Here is a 16663-nt window from a genome sequence, read left to right as displayed (position 1 = left end):
ATGTCATAGAAAGAGATTTTGTTACCTTGAACAGCAAAAGAAAGCGTGTGTTACTTCTCTATTGAAATATATTACCAGTATTTTAAAATACGGAAACTATTAAATTACAATAGTAACCATATTTTTATTTAAATTTGTTATAGAACCTCCTTTTAAAATTTGTGATAACTAGATTTAGCTATGGTGGAAGCTGAGGTACTACTGTTTAAAATGTACTTCAAAATACAGAATGTAAGTAATTACCATTAAAGAAGTAAAATCTTTTTTGTTTAAGAAAGTGACAAAAATAGATACTGGTTTTTTACAACTGTTTTCTGTCTAGAAAAATATCAGGTCATGAACATATTGTGGGAACAACAGTGTGAGAAAATTCATGGTGCTTTAGCTGGATCAGATGAGATTCCTTGAACTGCTTAACTCATATCCACTCTGGTCCACAATTCAGTGAGACTTCTCAACATGCATTATTTATTGCTAATAATTTACTTAAACAATATACAAAACATCTTCTATCTATTTAGCTGCACAGAGACCATTTATTTGCACATTTAAAGCAATTTTTTCTGATTCTTTACAAGTCTCTGACCTATGTACGGTGCCAATAACCGCATCATAGACTGTGAATCTCTGGGTGGGATTTGTGTCCCTGGGATGGCCAGATTCTCCACCCAGGATGTTACTTTTCACACTGAGGTGTGCCCACTGATTTAGGTACATCAGGAGTTGAATGAGATGGATCTCCAAGGCAGTCAGAGAGGTTGTAGCAAGTGTATATTTGCTGAAGTTTATTTGTTTGTTGCTCAAGTTTATAATTATGAGGGTGGATAGGGGTTCAATCACATGGTCTGATTTTGGTCCACTGTGCAAATTACTCCATTGCTTCATTTATGCATATGAATAATTAGGAAGTTACTAACTGAAGGAGTTAATGGCTTTAGTGCACTACAGGTGGAGATAAGCACAACACTGACACAGCAATGACACAGTTAGAGCTGAGAGATAAATTTTAATTTCATCCTTAAAACTAATTTCCAACTTAATTTCTTAAGTTGCCACAGGACTAAACCACAATATATGACTGAATCATTCTGAATATGTGTGCTCACTGTATAGGGCACTTGATGTCCTGGCTTGATTACAGTTGTAACTTGCATTGTGAACCTTCTCACACTGCAGCAATGCACATGTACCTGTTTAAGTAGCAGGTCTTTTGAGTCCTACAAATAATAAGCTGTATAAATAAGAATTTGGAGAAATAGAAAAGCTCAGAATATTCAGAATATTTTCTCCACAATTAATAGATCCTCAAAATTCAACTGAGTTTAAGTTTGCCCTAATACTATAAGAAGTAAGAGCATTAGGAGATTTAGTTGTACCTTTAGTTTCCATCAAACTGCTTCTAAAAGACTACGAAAATTGGGAAACTTAACACAATTGGCAGTTCCATCACTCTCTCCATAGCCCAACAAAAGGTCTTTAACTGCATATTGAACTTAGCAGGCCACCAGAGAACTTGGCTGAAATCTGAGTTTAAGAAATAAGATTTATTCATACTTGTAAAGTGTTTTATATCAGCCACCAAAATTTCTTGTACTAAATGATCTACTAATTCACATAAAATGGAGTCAGGAGAGGAAATTAGGATGTGCTTGGCATGTATTAAATTCTTTCTTTACTATTTATCACACCCACATGTCTTTTTGCACGTACACATTATAGTCTGCTTTGACTGATATTCTTATTCATGTTGTCTTCTGCCAACAGCCAACAAAAACTCTTCCAATTTTAGAACAGACATTTAAATGTTGAGCACATAGAGCTTAAGAATAGCATAGAATGAAAACATAGATGAAAGCAATTCTGAGCAAGGACTTTATTTTTAACTCCCTCTACCTATACACTTGTATCTAAAGGATTCTTTCTCATTTTAAATTTAATCAGGCAGAAGATCATGTCAGAACACAAGTGAATATTTCACACTCTAATGCTTTTTAATAAATGCATGTCAGCTACAATAAAATTCTCAGGTTGTTTTTTTCACTTGAGCAGTCCATTTGGTATCAATATCTTACATCATCAGTTTCCATGTTGCTATAAAAGAAGGTATAGAAAATTATCCAGAAAGTAATTTATTTCAAAAATATTATGGTCAATATATAACTTTTCCACTGTAATACTATACATGATGGTCATTCCTGTTTCTGTCTCTCCCATGGCATTTTGATTCTACAGTCTTTTCACAGAGTTTGGGTTCCAATCAATAAACTGAAGTAATTTGCCAGTGCATTCTCTCTACTATATCGAAGGAAAAAAAAAAAAGAAAAATAATCTCTCAGAGATTTGCATTTTTGCCATCATAAAAATTACTCTGATCATGGTTAGTTACTAGCACTGTCACAATTTAATGGTCATATATGCAACTGATATGAGTGTAGGATGGGAGGAAAAAATCAAATCATCTTCATGCTTTCGTAGGAAAGCTTTGGTTTAAAGTGCTTGTTCCTCTAAGTTTTATGCATTTTCTACTACATGAATAGAGACCAGGTCAAAAATTCATAGAATGATTTGGGCTTGAAGTGACCCTTAAGATCACCTAGTTTCACTTTCAATGCAAGGGACAGAGGCACATCAAAAGTCCCTTTCAGACTGGCCTTGAATGCTTTCAGGAATAGGCCATCCAAAGTTTGTCTGGGCAATCTGTTCCAGTGCCTCCCAATGCTAAAGTATTTCTTCCTAATATTAAATCTAAACAGACTATCTTTCAGCTTAAAGCCATTCCCATTTGTCCCATCATGCCTGATCTTGTAAACTATTCTTTCTTTAGGTCCCCTTAAGGTATTGAAAGGTCTTTAGGTCCCTTAAGACCTTTCTCTTCTCCAGGCTGAACAGCCCCAGCACTTAGCCTTTCTTCACAGTAGAAGCACTTCAGCCCTCTGATCCTGGAGTAAATTCATTTTACAGCCATTTCAAGACAGCTACAGCACAGGTATGGGGTTCAAAATTTGAGAATAGGGAAGGTGGATTATGAGGGAGGTGATTTTCTAACTTGTGCTGCATTATTCCTGCTACAGGATAGGATTTAGATATTTGAAGGAAAGTAGTTCAGGCAGGGATTTTAACTTGCAGTTGTCTACACCAGCTTTCAGCTTCACTTCAGCTCCCAGTAATTTCTTTTTGCAGTTTTTCACAGTTGGAAATCATCTTTACAATCCTGAATAGCTTAACAGAATCAGCAATTTCTATCATTTCCCTTTTCCAGAATGCATGTGAGTATGATGAGCACCAAGAAGTACAGCATAGATATCTGTGGACTTTCTGCAGTGAATTGCCATTCACTGCAAGTGTGGTTTTTAATTTATTCCTGTCCTATGTTTCATAAGTTTTTGTTAGCCCTTACACTTAAAAATACTTTTGTCTCTTTTTCTGAAAAACCTCTGATGAGGTACATAAATGAAAGCACCCTGCAAATTCAAAGAAATGGTAGTTAGTCCTCCTTTATCTAATTGCCTGTTAATGTTTCCAAAGAACCCCACTAGTTTTTTAAATTCTCACATGCATCCATATGTTCCTTAATTCCAGTTTTTATCCATCTATTGTTCTACTGAAATCCCTTTTCAAAAACTGGCATTGTTTAAGCCACTTTCCTGTCCTATAACAAGGACTTGGTTTCTTACACACCACATTTTGTAGTTTGGCTATTTCACACTTGAATTCTTTTAGAGGTCTGGGGCAGAAGCCAACTGCTCCTGATTTCTTATTGCTCACATCATCTCCTTGATCCATTCACCTTTTCTGCCAATACTTCAATTTTAAACAAAACCTCTGACACATATTCTGTAAAGAAGGGTCCCTGTTTCTACACTTCAAACTCCTCCATAGTTATCACTGATGGAAGAAAAAACTTAAACATTATAACCATTGCTTACTTAGGTTATTCTTTCTGTATTTCAGTTTTTCTGTTACCTCTCAAGATTCTCTGGAAATTTTCTGCTTTCTGTTGTGTACAAAAAAAAATTTATTATTTTAAAATTCCTTCTTAATTCCTTAGCTTCCTCTACATTGCTGATTACCTATTTCTTTTTATCACATCTAAAGTCTTTACTGGTATGTGCCCTGCTTTTGCTTTGTGGCTCCAATATGATTCCTCTGCTGCCTTTCATCTGCTCCTGCTAGCTTTCTGTTTTTCTTGTAGATCCCCTTTGAAAAACTGTGTACAGCTATGCTGTCTTTCTCCTTTTGTTAACTCAATGAAGAAATTGTGATGTGTATCTACAACTTCAGCCTTATCATCATGCCTCAGCCTCATGCTCCACAATTTGAAATGAAGCAAGTTAAATCTTCAACTGATAATGTGCTTCCTGTTTTCATTTGCCTCTTTGACTTTCTCAGCATGTTATTGGCACTGCCACCAGGATAGAAAGAAATGTCACACATTCCTTTTCTCTGATTTTTAGGTATGTCTGAGGTAGCAAATGGTAGAATTGAAAAATTAAGAAACAGAATAATCTGCTCCGCTCAGCTGCAACTTTTTGCATATGCTTCATGTTGTTTCTTAAATACACTTACATTTTCACATGTGGACTCATTACTAAATAGAAAATACGCCAGATTCTTCTGTCTTCTCTCCCTATACAGCAAATATAAGCTTTCCCTTCCTCTCCCCTTATCTTGCCTTATCCCCTCCATCAGCACCCATCCCTTTTCCTGTACCACACCCTTCTCCTCACATAGTTCCTCTTACTCTCATTTTCTCCCCAGCTTTATTGCAGATGTTGTGAAACTATAAATTTAACATAAAGGAGAACTAAGATGCCATAGTTGTAATTTGTTGTTCCAACCAATGTGCATGGATGTAAATGTTCAAATATTTGCAAACCCCTTGAGCTGAAATTATTCAGAACAATTCATAATTTTGCGGATATGAGATAATATTTATCACTGCAATATTATATTGCAGTATTATAGTGATAGGTCATGCTGCAGTTTTCTTCCATTTTTAATGCTCTTCTTCAGAGTCTTTCATATAATCTCTTTGAATTCATGTAATAACTGTGAATATACAACCCTCAATAACTGCAAGGTTTAATGTGCAAAACAAAGCAATTTATTGTGCGTCTCTCTCCCGTTTTTCCAAAACAAATACACACTCCAAAATAAAGCAATCTTAATGTTTTCCTGTCCTCTTTTATTTGTATCTGCTTCATACTCACTTCTCAAACACTATTTCCAAATGTGACCTTTCAAGTTGAATATTGTACACAAAATATACCTTCATCTATAATGCCCAGGTAAATATTACCCATCAACAAGAATGATACTTTGTCCTCCAGACATAAACGATCTCCCAGCATGAATGACAGCTGCTGTCTATCTGCCCTAGGAAGAATATCACTTACAAACCTCAGTCACAGCCATTTAATTTCAGGAATTAGTGGATTGCTTAATCCACTCCCAACTTTTGCAAGCAGCAATGGTGCAGAAGTTTAGTTCACATAAAGCCTCAACCATCAAGATGAAGGAAAAATCAGTGTCCTGCTGAAAGATTATATGAAACTAGTCTGTCAGCAGAAGTCATTGATGGGCATTGCTGGTGGCTGGAATATGTTTTGATGGCGAAACACCAAATTTGAGTAGACCCACTGGATAATCTTGAAAAGAAACCAAAAGCAGTTTGTAAAATAAGCATGCTTCAGCAATGAATGCTGTTATCTGAGATGAACAGCCTGCAGTGCCAGGCATTTGTGAATAGCAAGGTATTTTGTTTTTTGTTTCTTTGTGTTTTTTTTTTTTTTATTTACCTCACTTTTTTCTTAATGTAGATTTCTAATATTGATTATTATTTAAGAGGTGATAAATTAATACTTACACTTATATTTTACCTTATTTAATTTGAATCAAAGAGGATTTTCTGGTTAATATGCAGCCATTTGTCACAGATTGATATGTTAAATAAACATGGGTTATTTGACCTGGCTTAGAAATGCTCTAATCCCAGCATGAATTTCCATGAATGTGAAGAAAAACTATAGTCTAGGATGATTTGATATTGTAGAAATCAGATGTATCTTCTGGTGACCATCAACCTCCCATGCAGGAAAGTAACATGCAGAGCTGATGGGACCCCAATAGTTTTAGCAAGAGACATTAAAATTCTTGAGAGATATTCATCTAAGTCCTGGGCCATCATCTAACTGTCCAATGTATACCACATTTCTAGCACTTTCAATCATGAGATAAAAATGCAAAATAAAGGCATCAAGAGAGACAAATAACCCGTATCTAATCTCAAAAGACAAGTCAATGCCTGTGGTTGGAATATTTATTAATTTTTAAATTAGTTTTATGATTTGTGTGCTTTTTTCCAAAATCCTCAATCACCTCTGCTAGTTTTAATACTTTAAGTTCTGGGAGTTTGGGTTTTCTCACAATAACCTTGAAATCCTTAGAGACAGTGCAACACCTTTTTATGAGAAGCAAGTGTCAGTCTTTCTTCTGACAAACAGCCAACGATTAGTATAATATGGGTATGCCTCCACAATGGCCACATTAACTATCTCTTCTAATAGGACAAGCTACCTGTTCTTATAATTGTCATCCTTTCAGTTTAAGGGTTAAGTTCATACTGAGCTTCCATTAATTCATACAATTCTCTTTCCTGCAAGCAATGTTTTTATTAAAAATGGCTCCTCCAACTAAATGTCTTTTCCTCATGAACCCATTTTAATAGTTAGCTTTTGGAATTTACTTGCCCCTTTATTATTGCTTCCAAGCATCCCAAAGTCCCTTTTCAGTATATGAACCTCATGACTGCTATTAAATTTCAAACACATTTCCCCAAGATCTGACCTTAAAATAATGCATTTGCAACTTCCAGCTTCTGATAGAAAAAGGCAGGAGGTAAGCAGGATTAGAAGTGACTGTAGAAGAACTGGTCTATACCCCTACTCTTTTACAATCTTTTCAGTTCTGGTGGGCGCTAGTCATGAGTGAAAAACATTGAGAAAAACAGCTGACAGTCCTGTACTTCAGCAGACATTTCCTTATCTGCCCTAGGGATCACTTCTTATGTAATGTGACTGAATATTTAAACAGATTTAGAAGAGTGGTACAGCCAGCAGCAAATATTAAATCCAAAGTTGTACTTATTTGCTGTGCTTTTGTATCTTAATAGGCAACTGGTATTTACTTTAAACACCACAGTTTTAGGATAAAACATTCCCAAAAGAGGACTTATCATCTGGAAAAACAGTGCAGTTTTCACTAGTGTCTAAGTTACCTTCTGTTAATGTGAAGAAATTTTGAAAAGTGAATCTGAATTTCTGCGGAAACTTTGAATAAATCTTTAATAGCTTCTGGGAAGGAGAAAGGCAACTTCTCAGGTTACCTTTCCATCCCAATTTACTGCCTCTCGAGGTGGAGGAATCTGTTTAGGTTTTTCAGCAAGCAGAATAAATTTCAGCTTAGTAGCCTAGGACAGCTCTTATAAACTGGACAAAGGAGGCTGTGATGAGTCCAGCAGGTCTCCTGATCTATTAATTCACTTTCACTCTGAGGAGATGCTTCCCCTGCAGTGCACAGTCTTGGGGGAAAGGGAGTCCTTCTGGTTCCTCCAGAAGGGCGTGGAGAATATTACAAGAGGAAAAAAAGTCAGGAGAGGCAGCAAGTATCAAGCCAGGATTGTGGAGCAGATGTGGAATGAAACACAGGAGGTGGGTATGAGGCAACAGAAGCAATTTTTCATCAGAGAATAGATTGTTGTGGGAGTGAGCTGTTGTAGAACTGATGTTTCAGCTCCTTAGGCAAGATGGAAATAAAAATGATTATGAAACTCATTATGTCTGGGTGAGAATAGAGAGTACTGAAAGAAAAATGAGGAAGACTGAATCCCAGAACATAATCTGCCAAAGATTTTGCAATATTTCAATCTCAATCTAGGGAGTGATCAAGAGATTGGTTAATTTTTCATCTGTTAAGAAGGGACTTCTGTGATACATACTGCATTATTGAAGCTTACAAATGTGTGATTAATGAAAATAATTTATGAAGTTTTAATGAAAAGAGTAAGGATTTGTGAATGAAACAAATCAATACTAAAATAAATATGAAAAGACTCATGTAAGAGGCTGTAAAGATGCAACATTATCCATTTATAGCACAACTAGATCTTCAGAAAGAAGTGCTAACATGAACAGAGCAAATGCAAAATGCAAATCTAACATGCATTTTAGGTACGAAGTAATTGGTCCCTTTTCTTCTCCCATATAAACGTGTGATCAGTTAACCTTGGCTATCTGCCAGATGCCCACCAAGCTGTTGCCTCACGTCCTGCTTCCTCAGAGAAATGAGAGAAAATAAATGAAGAAGATCATATTTTAAGATAAAGACAGAGAAGTCATTCAACAATTACTCTCTTGGGCAAAACACGTTGAACTTGGGGAAGATTAATTTATTTCTAATTAAAAATAGAGTTCTTTCTAAGTAGCACAGTCCTCCAAGAATGGCTTGCTGTGGTACTGGTCCCCCACAGGCTGCAGATAGTGCCAGAAAAGCTGTGTGGGCTCTGCTCCACTGACTGCAGTTCCTGCCAGAAGTTTGCTCCTGCATGGGATCTCCATGGGCTGCAGTTTCCTTCAGGGCATACCCACATGCTCCAGCATGGTCTCTCCCCTGGATGCAGTGTAGTATTTTCTTCAGCATGGTTTTTCTTGAACTTCTGGAAAACATATTCTTCTCCACAACTTCAGGAGTTGTAGGGAAATATCTGCTCAGGTGCCTGGAGCACTTCCTCTTTCTTCTCTCACCTTGATGTCTGCCAGGCTGCTTAATATTCCTGATTCCTCTCTCTGTCACAGCAGCTTCATAGCATTTTTAACCCTTTCCTAAATATGTTATCACAGAGGCTGTACTGGAATCACTGATGAGCTCAGATTTTGGCCAGTAGTGGGTCTGGTTTGGAACCAGCTGGAATTGGCTGTTTCTGACAAGGAGCCAGCTCCCAGTTTCTTCTGATAAAAACCTGCACACCCCTAGCCCACACTGGAACCTTTCAATACAAATAAAATGTAAAATCTAGTTCTAGTTTATTTTAGTCTGAGTGACATGCAGCTATTTCAGACACCAGTCACTCCCTCTTAATTTACTTTTCTTTCTCAGAAATCCAGAAAACTTGTATTTACTTAGACTGTAGAATAATGCAATTTTATAGAAGCCTGTGGATGCAAAAAATGGAAGGTACAGGAGGCTAAATGGAGGTTCCTTTAAAAAACCTCAAGCAAGCAATCAAAAAGTTGAAAACAACAAATCCTGTGTCTTCCAGTAATCATTCACTGTGCATTCAAGGGAACACGTTTTTTTTTTCTATAACAGCTGGAATGTTTACAAGGAAGGAAAAAATTTATTGCAGTTTCTCTGTCTCTTGCTCTTAAGCTTCACTGGAAGAAAAAAAAATAATGTCATAAAATCATAGAATCATAGAATGGTTTGAGTTGGAAAGGACCTTTAAAGATCATCTAATACAACTTTCCTGTCATGGTTAGGGTCATCTTCTCTAGGATCATGTTGCTCAAAACCCAGTCCAATCTGATGTTGAACACTTCCAGAGGTGATGCCTACAACCAATTCCACTGTTTCATCACTCTCATTGTAAAAAAAATTATTTTGGAAGTCTAATCTACATTTACTTTACTTCAGTTTAAAACCACTGCTTTTATCCTGTCACTCCTTACTGTGGAGAAGTTTCTCTGCACCTTTCTTACAGGCCTGCTTTTTGAAAATATCTTGAAAAGCCACATTAAGGTCTCCATTAAGTCTTCTCCTCTCCAGATTGAAGAATCTGGAATTCTTTCAGCCTGTCTTCAAAGGAGAGTTGCTCCAGCATTCTTGTTCATTTTGTGGCCATAATGAAGGAAACACATACATCAAAGCATGTGTAACTTGTGGAATGAAAAAGATAATAATAGTAAATCTTAAGCACATTAAAAGTTTAGATTGTGTTTATGGGGGTTTGGGTGTTCATTTTGCATGTGTGTATGTGTTGATGTATTGTTTTCCCCTGACCCATAAGTTTTCAAATTTCTTTCTAAAAGACTTTAGAAACAACTAATGTAACTATATGATTCCAAGCTTACAGAATGTTAGAATATAAGTACCTGAATGTCTTCACAGCCCAGATTTGTATCTGTTTACATTTGCTTAATTGTGGAATTTTCTATTATTCCTCTCCCTGTCCTAAATTATTTTAGCTATGTTTCTAAACTCACTCTTTAATTTGTTTAGAAGTATTTTCAATTTTATAGCTATCTGAAAAAATAAGCTAGTGAAAATTGTCACACATCAAGACCTCTGGACCATTACTTGATCATATTTGCTTCATCTCTTAGACTGGCTTTTTTCAGGAACCCAGTGTTCCTAACTGTCCCTCATACCTAGATCACATATTCTTTGCAAAGCAAAGCAAAAAAATGAGGACCCAAGCACAGAAGTCATCTGAGTGCCCATGGCTTTCATGAATTAACTGGATTTCTCAATGAAATGTTTTATTTCATGCACTTTTCACTCAAAACGGACTATTTAACTAGTTATTTTGACTTTTAAAAAATTATTTTGCTTTAAAAAAGGTTTATATTACCAAAATTTCAATTATCCATGTAAAATATCTGTGTAAAATCATTCTGGAATAAAATTTCCAGTCAATATGATTTTTAATAGATTACTTCTTGATTTTTTTTAGTGAAAATAGCAGTCTATTTTCTGAAAATTATGTTCTGAAATTTATGTTCTGAAAATGATGCTTCTGAAATTATGTTTGCATTAGGATCTGAAGCTGCTTAGTACCTGATATTGCAGTAACCACATAAAGTATTAAAACAAGCATTCTACAGATAGAAACGGTGCAGTTCCTTCCTGAATGAGATAATAATAAAGAGGAAAAGCCCATTATTTTTTCCTGATGCTTTTACAGCAGAGAGGAAACTACTGAACAGATTTCAAAACAAGAAGAGAGAACTGCTTGCTATCTGGATGTTGGTGTAGCTTACAGTATAGGTCTATTTTTTTGATAGAGTCACTGGAATTACTTAGACAAATGTGAGAAACAGAAAGTTGAAAGCGGCTCTGAAGTCCAAGTGAAGATAGAAAATCCTTCTATAGTAATCAAATTTATCTATGAAGCATCATAATTGCCATTTTACATGAGACAAATTTATTGTGTATCTTCAGGATATACTATGTCTAAAACTCTGGAATACATTAAAGAAGTCCTAGGGAAAAATGCTAAAATATCTAAAAGTAGAAATAAATAATAATTTTATTTATTTTACCTCTGTCATTTTAGCCAAGATTAGTGGTTATTTCATTACTTCTTTGTAAGGAGAATTTTTATTCACTGTCATCAGTTATTTGAGTTATAGGTAAGAGAGACAGGTGTTTTAGACAAAACAAAACCTAGAATGAAGAAAATGCAAAATACAACCCGAAAAATCAATGCAGAAATTTTTGGATACAAGGACGAACTTGACAAATTAAATAAGCCCAACCTGCTAAGTAAAATATAAAAATGATGAAATGCTGAAATGGTACTCCTTGTTCTTTAGGAGAAAATTTCAATACTTTAGTAAAAAATTTAATATCATCTGAGGCACCCAATTACAGTATACAGGTGTCTGAGGAAATCCCGAGTGTGCCATATAATAGTATGTTCCATGAAGACAGTCATTTGCATTAAACATTTTCCTCATTTGAAAGAGATAAAGAACCATTACAAGAGGAACAGAAGATACATTTCAAGTGTATCTCTCCTGTGGATTCAGCTAGCTCTGACATGGAAAGAAAAAACTTTAAAATCTTCAGCATAATATCTTTCTCTCCCAAAAGCAAGTATCTGGTATGTTAATAATGCTTAGAAACTTTAATGATGCTATAATATAGGCCAGCAGACCATCAGCAAGTCTGTAGTTAAATTTAACAGGGACTAGCAGCTCAGCAATGTTTACATAATAAAATGCTCCATGCCAAGAGAGAGCAGTCCTCTTCCTTAACCAGAGTACAAAGAGCAAAACTGTTTTCTCACAACTATTACTAAGACAGCCTCAATTTTAACAATAGCTATGCATTTATCCTATTTGAGAAGACTTCTGCTAAACTGCAGAATATTTATTATTGTTTGCTTATTAACTATGCTATTGCCATAGGTACAGAAATTCGATCCTCACTAAGAGCTCCAGCTAATCACCACAACATCACACATGGAAAATTTTCTGGATGTTCCTTTCCCAGTGCAGAATCAATTTATTGAAAGGATATCAAACAGAATGAAGTAAAAGAGCATGGGATTAATGCCTTCTCTGCTCCCTTGTGCACACTTGCTCCAGCACAGGTGCATGATCATCATCAGGTATTTATCTGTGGCAAATTGTCAGACTTGCTACAGTCAAAGCCTTAAATCTGAAGTTTAAATCAGAGAAGAATTGATGAGACTGGTTGAGAAGAACATGAACTGGGTCGCTCACTTATCCTGCACCTGGCTCAAGTAGGACCTAATGACTGAATCATGTTTGCAACAAAGCAGAGAACTCACAGCCTGATGTTGTTTCAGAAGAGACAAAAGCCATTAGTCTCAGTCCCCCTTTACTGTGCATACCAAGCCTTGCTGTAAATCTCGTCCATTAAGGAGATAAGGATAAGCTAAAAGTCCCTCTGGGGTCAGACGGTCTTTACTGCCACCAAAACAAGTAGAGGTAGAACTAAGTCTTTATTTTATCTTTTGAATCAATTGTAAAGTCTGACTGAAAGTAACCAAGACCCTCATGATCCCCATTTCTTTATTAACTTTCTTACCCATAAGAATGGATATGGAGAGAAAGAGGACATGCCTTACATGCATGACCAGTTACCAAAGCCCCCCTGTAAGACACAAAATTGTTCTCCTGCTTTGGGAGGGCCAAAAATTACAGGACAAAAGAAAGTGGGTTCCAGGGGAAAAAAAAAGAAAAAGGAAAAAAAAAAAAAAAGAAAAAAGGAAAAGAAAAAAAAAAAAAAAAAAAAGAAAAAAGAGGAAACTGTTTGGGATCAGTAGACAGACTGTGCATATATATGCATATAGTACTAACACATCTCTATCACTATACCTTCTGTAGTAGCACATAACAACAGTCACTAATTAGTGAATTTATCACTGGCAATTCTGAACCTGTTGCCCCATTGTTTTAATTTCTTCTAGAACTCAGCCAGACTCATAATATTGGATTGGCAAACTGTGCTGTTTCTGAATCTGTGCTTGTGAAAATTAGTATTGAACATGGGTGACCAGACTTGTAGTGTTGAATTGGTATTAATCAGAAAATAATCCAGACACACCCAGCCCCTTTAAGCCCTGAGGGCCATCTGGAAAGCAAAGAGGCTTATTTTCTTCCAAATTTCTATACCCTTCATGCACTATTACCTCCTCCTCACACCAGTGGCCTGAGTAAAGAGATGTTACCCCATCCTTGACTTACACTTGACTTACTATCAATCAGCCTATGCTCACACAACTAGTATTTTGAACAGATACTCTTGGTTCCTAAGTATAGGGGTCTGTTGCAGAAATAACTGGAATCTGACATGCAGTCAGATCAAAAAAGGAGCTTGTTCTTGTAGCTGAGGAGTGAGCCCAGGACAGCTGGTCCAGGCTCTGCCAGGGCCAGCTCTACCTGCATGGAGCAGTGACAGAACTGGCACAACTTTAGGTTGCACAACACATTCTTCTTCAAAACTGGGTCAGATACACAGGATATGGTAAATAACAACAGGCATCAAAGTCTGTCAGATACTTAGGCTCCATACAGGGCATTCTTTTACAAATAATTCACTTATTTGATAGATTGTGTTGACTGACAGACTACTGGCTAGAAATGTTTTTTGGCTAGTGAGGCCTACAAAGGTCTAACATACAAGCTAGCCAACTGATAACTGATTGATTAACACTAACTGCTTTGCATCCACAGGACATGTGCTGGAAATTACAGGAGATGCACAACCCAAAAATGTGTTTTCAGTGATAGCAAACAGGTTAATTCACATCTATATATGGTTTTGGTATAGTCTCTTTGGTATATTTATTTGATTAAATGCCAGGCAGGAAAATAATCAGTGATGGTTCTAGTATTTCATTCTATTGTATAATTAATTGTCATATTAGGGCATCAAAGTTCTTAGATGACTAGTTACAATTTTATGTCAAAATCCCAAAAAATTTATGACTAGCAGTCATCCACAAAATCTGTTGTTCTTTCTATATGCAAGCACATGATTCACATTGATAAACTGTCAAGACTCAGGAGAAAGAGAAGTTTAGAAGGAGAACAGTTCACCATAGAATATGTAAGGATGTTCCTCAGTCTTCCTTTCTAATTTCTAGCCTTAAAAACTCAACAGACATAGAAGATGGAAGTGAATGGCTATAAGTCTTTGCCTGCACTCCAGCAGCAGATGACATTTGTCCATGCCCTGAAGTATAAGGAATTAGTGGAAATAAGCAAGCCAGACCACCTTCCCTATCAAAAAGGAATAAAACACGTTCTTGAAAAAGAAGAATAAAACCTGTGCTTGAAAAATTATTGCACTTTCTATATTACAAAATTATTTGCAAATTTCTAATTTTTGTACCAGTTCATCTCTTTGCAGTCAAGGAAAAAAAGACAGGAGAAGAAAATGAAAGATAGTGGTTAATTTAGTAATTACATGTATATATAGATACAGAGATAGATAGATAGATAGATAGATAGATAGATAGATAGATAGATAGATAGATAGATAGATAGACATGTATATGTATATGCATATGTATATGTATATGTGTATATATGTGTATATGTATAAGTATATGTATATAAATGCCCCTCCATTACAGAATCTAAAATATGCAGTGATCTCAAAGGAAACAGTTTTCTCAAAAATATAAAGGTATAAAAAATCATTCCTGATCACCAGGGAGTATTTTTGATTCCAGCAAAGGAGAAAAAATTCCTTCCTTTTGCCACTAATTTTTAAAACATGAATGCAAACTTGTCCAAATTAATTTATAGATTGCATCACTTTCTTGCATCTTATTCTTTTGTTTCATTAAAAGAGAAAGAGCATGTAGAGGAACTGTTTGGCTAAGTTGCTTTTTTAAAAAGGAAGGTTTATTTTCCTGAGGCTTTCATTTTGAGAGCAAAGAAATAAAATGCAAAACATTTTCTTCAGTCAGTATTTCAAGACACTATGCTAAAAATGTTTATACAACATTAAATATATTATTTAAATACATTTTTTAAAAATATATTTAAACTTTATTTTTGGAAACAAAGAAAATCCCTGAAATACTTTCCTAGGTAGCCTGTGATCTAAATATGGAAGAAAAACATATGATGGAGCACAGTTCAGGGCATTTTTTCTTTTTTGAAACAACAACCAAACTCTTTCCTTTAGTGAAGGGTACCTAAAACGAGTGCTGTAACATCCTTGGGCAGCTTTGAGTTCAGGGTCAAGTTTCAATTCAGATGTGAAAAACATTTCTGAAGTAAATCTCATTTTTCCTGTTTGCTCTACTTTGGTTTTCAGTGAGCAAACTCTCACTTTTTGCAGTATTTGTCTTGTAACAAAAATAGGAACATGCTTCAGGAGCACATCAACTCTTGCTGCAAGCACCTATCCTTTTGCACCACATGATTTGTTAAAGTAAACATAATTTGAGAGTCCCATGATTCTGAAAACCATAAAAAGTCATGAACAGTCCTTGCCATGACAGTGTTTCCCAGTCACAGGACCGTGGCTCATCTGCACTGTGTAGCAGAACTCTTCTTCTCACTCGTGTTGCTTCTCACCACTGCAGATTTTGTTGAACAGTTTTCATTTTTTGTGATTTGAGGATGGAAAGGAAAATTCAGTTATGGACTTAATGGATGATAAGGAATATTTGTAATATTTTCACCCCTAACTTCCCTGAAGATATTGCATACAGTAAAACAAACATAAAGTTTGAAGAAGGAGATTTAGGTAAATACTTTTCAAGCAAAACATGCTATGTGTTTTTAATGTGCTTGACAAGCGTTTGGGAAAAATTTGAAGTAAGAACTTCGTAGCCCAGTGCAACAGTGCAGAAAGATGCTAGCTGAGCTTCTTCACTTTAATGAATTGTGCCTGGGAAGCTCACAGTTATATCTTAGCATGAGACATTGATGGGCCAAAAATTAAGCAGAATGAGATTTTCTGTCTGCCTTTCCTCCAGTTGCAAACTGCAATTAAATAAACCTAAAAAGAAACATTTGCTGCATGCCATATGTGAATGGCTGAGCTGTGTCTCTAACAGCTGAATCAAAGTTCTTCCATAGCCAGACGCGTCATCAGGAAATTCTCCCTTCTCAGAAAACATGGATCTGGGTGATAAATCACATCTCAGTCTTTGTTCCTAAAAAGAAATGGAATGAAAAAGAGGAAGATTTCTATGACAATATTGTTTGAGACTGCACAGGAACCCCCTCCTCATTTAATAATTACTCACGACTTGCCCCATTCTGGGCCTAGGTTGCCTCTAGGTCTAGGAAGAAGAATTAAATGCTATTGTACACAGGATTAGCCCTTTGATATACTCTTCTCCTCACAGGTAAGGCAGTGGCACTCAAAGGGATAAATGCCAGCTGAAGGA

This window comes from Erithacus rubecula (assembly GCF_903797595.1).
Source record: "Erithacus rubecula genome assembly, chromosome: 3".
In the NCBI taxonomy this organism is placed as follows: Eukaryota; Metazoa; Chordata; class Aves; order Passeriformes; family Muscicapidae; genus Erithacus; species Erithacus rubecula.
The sequence above is the reverse complement of the archived record's forward strand: the minus strand, read 5'-3'. Positions refer to the sequence as shown.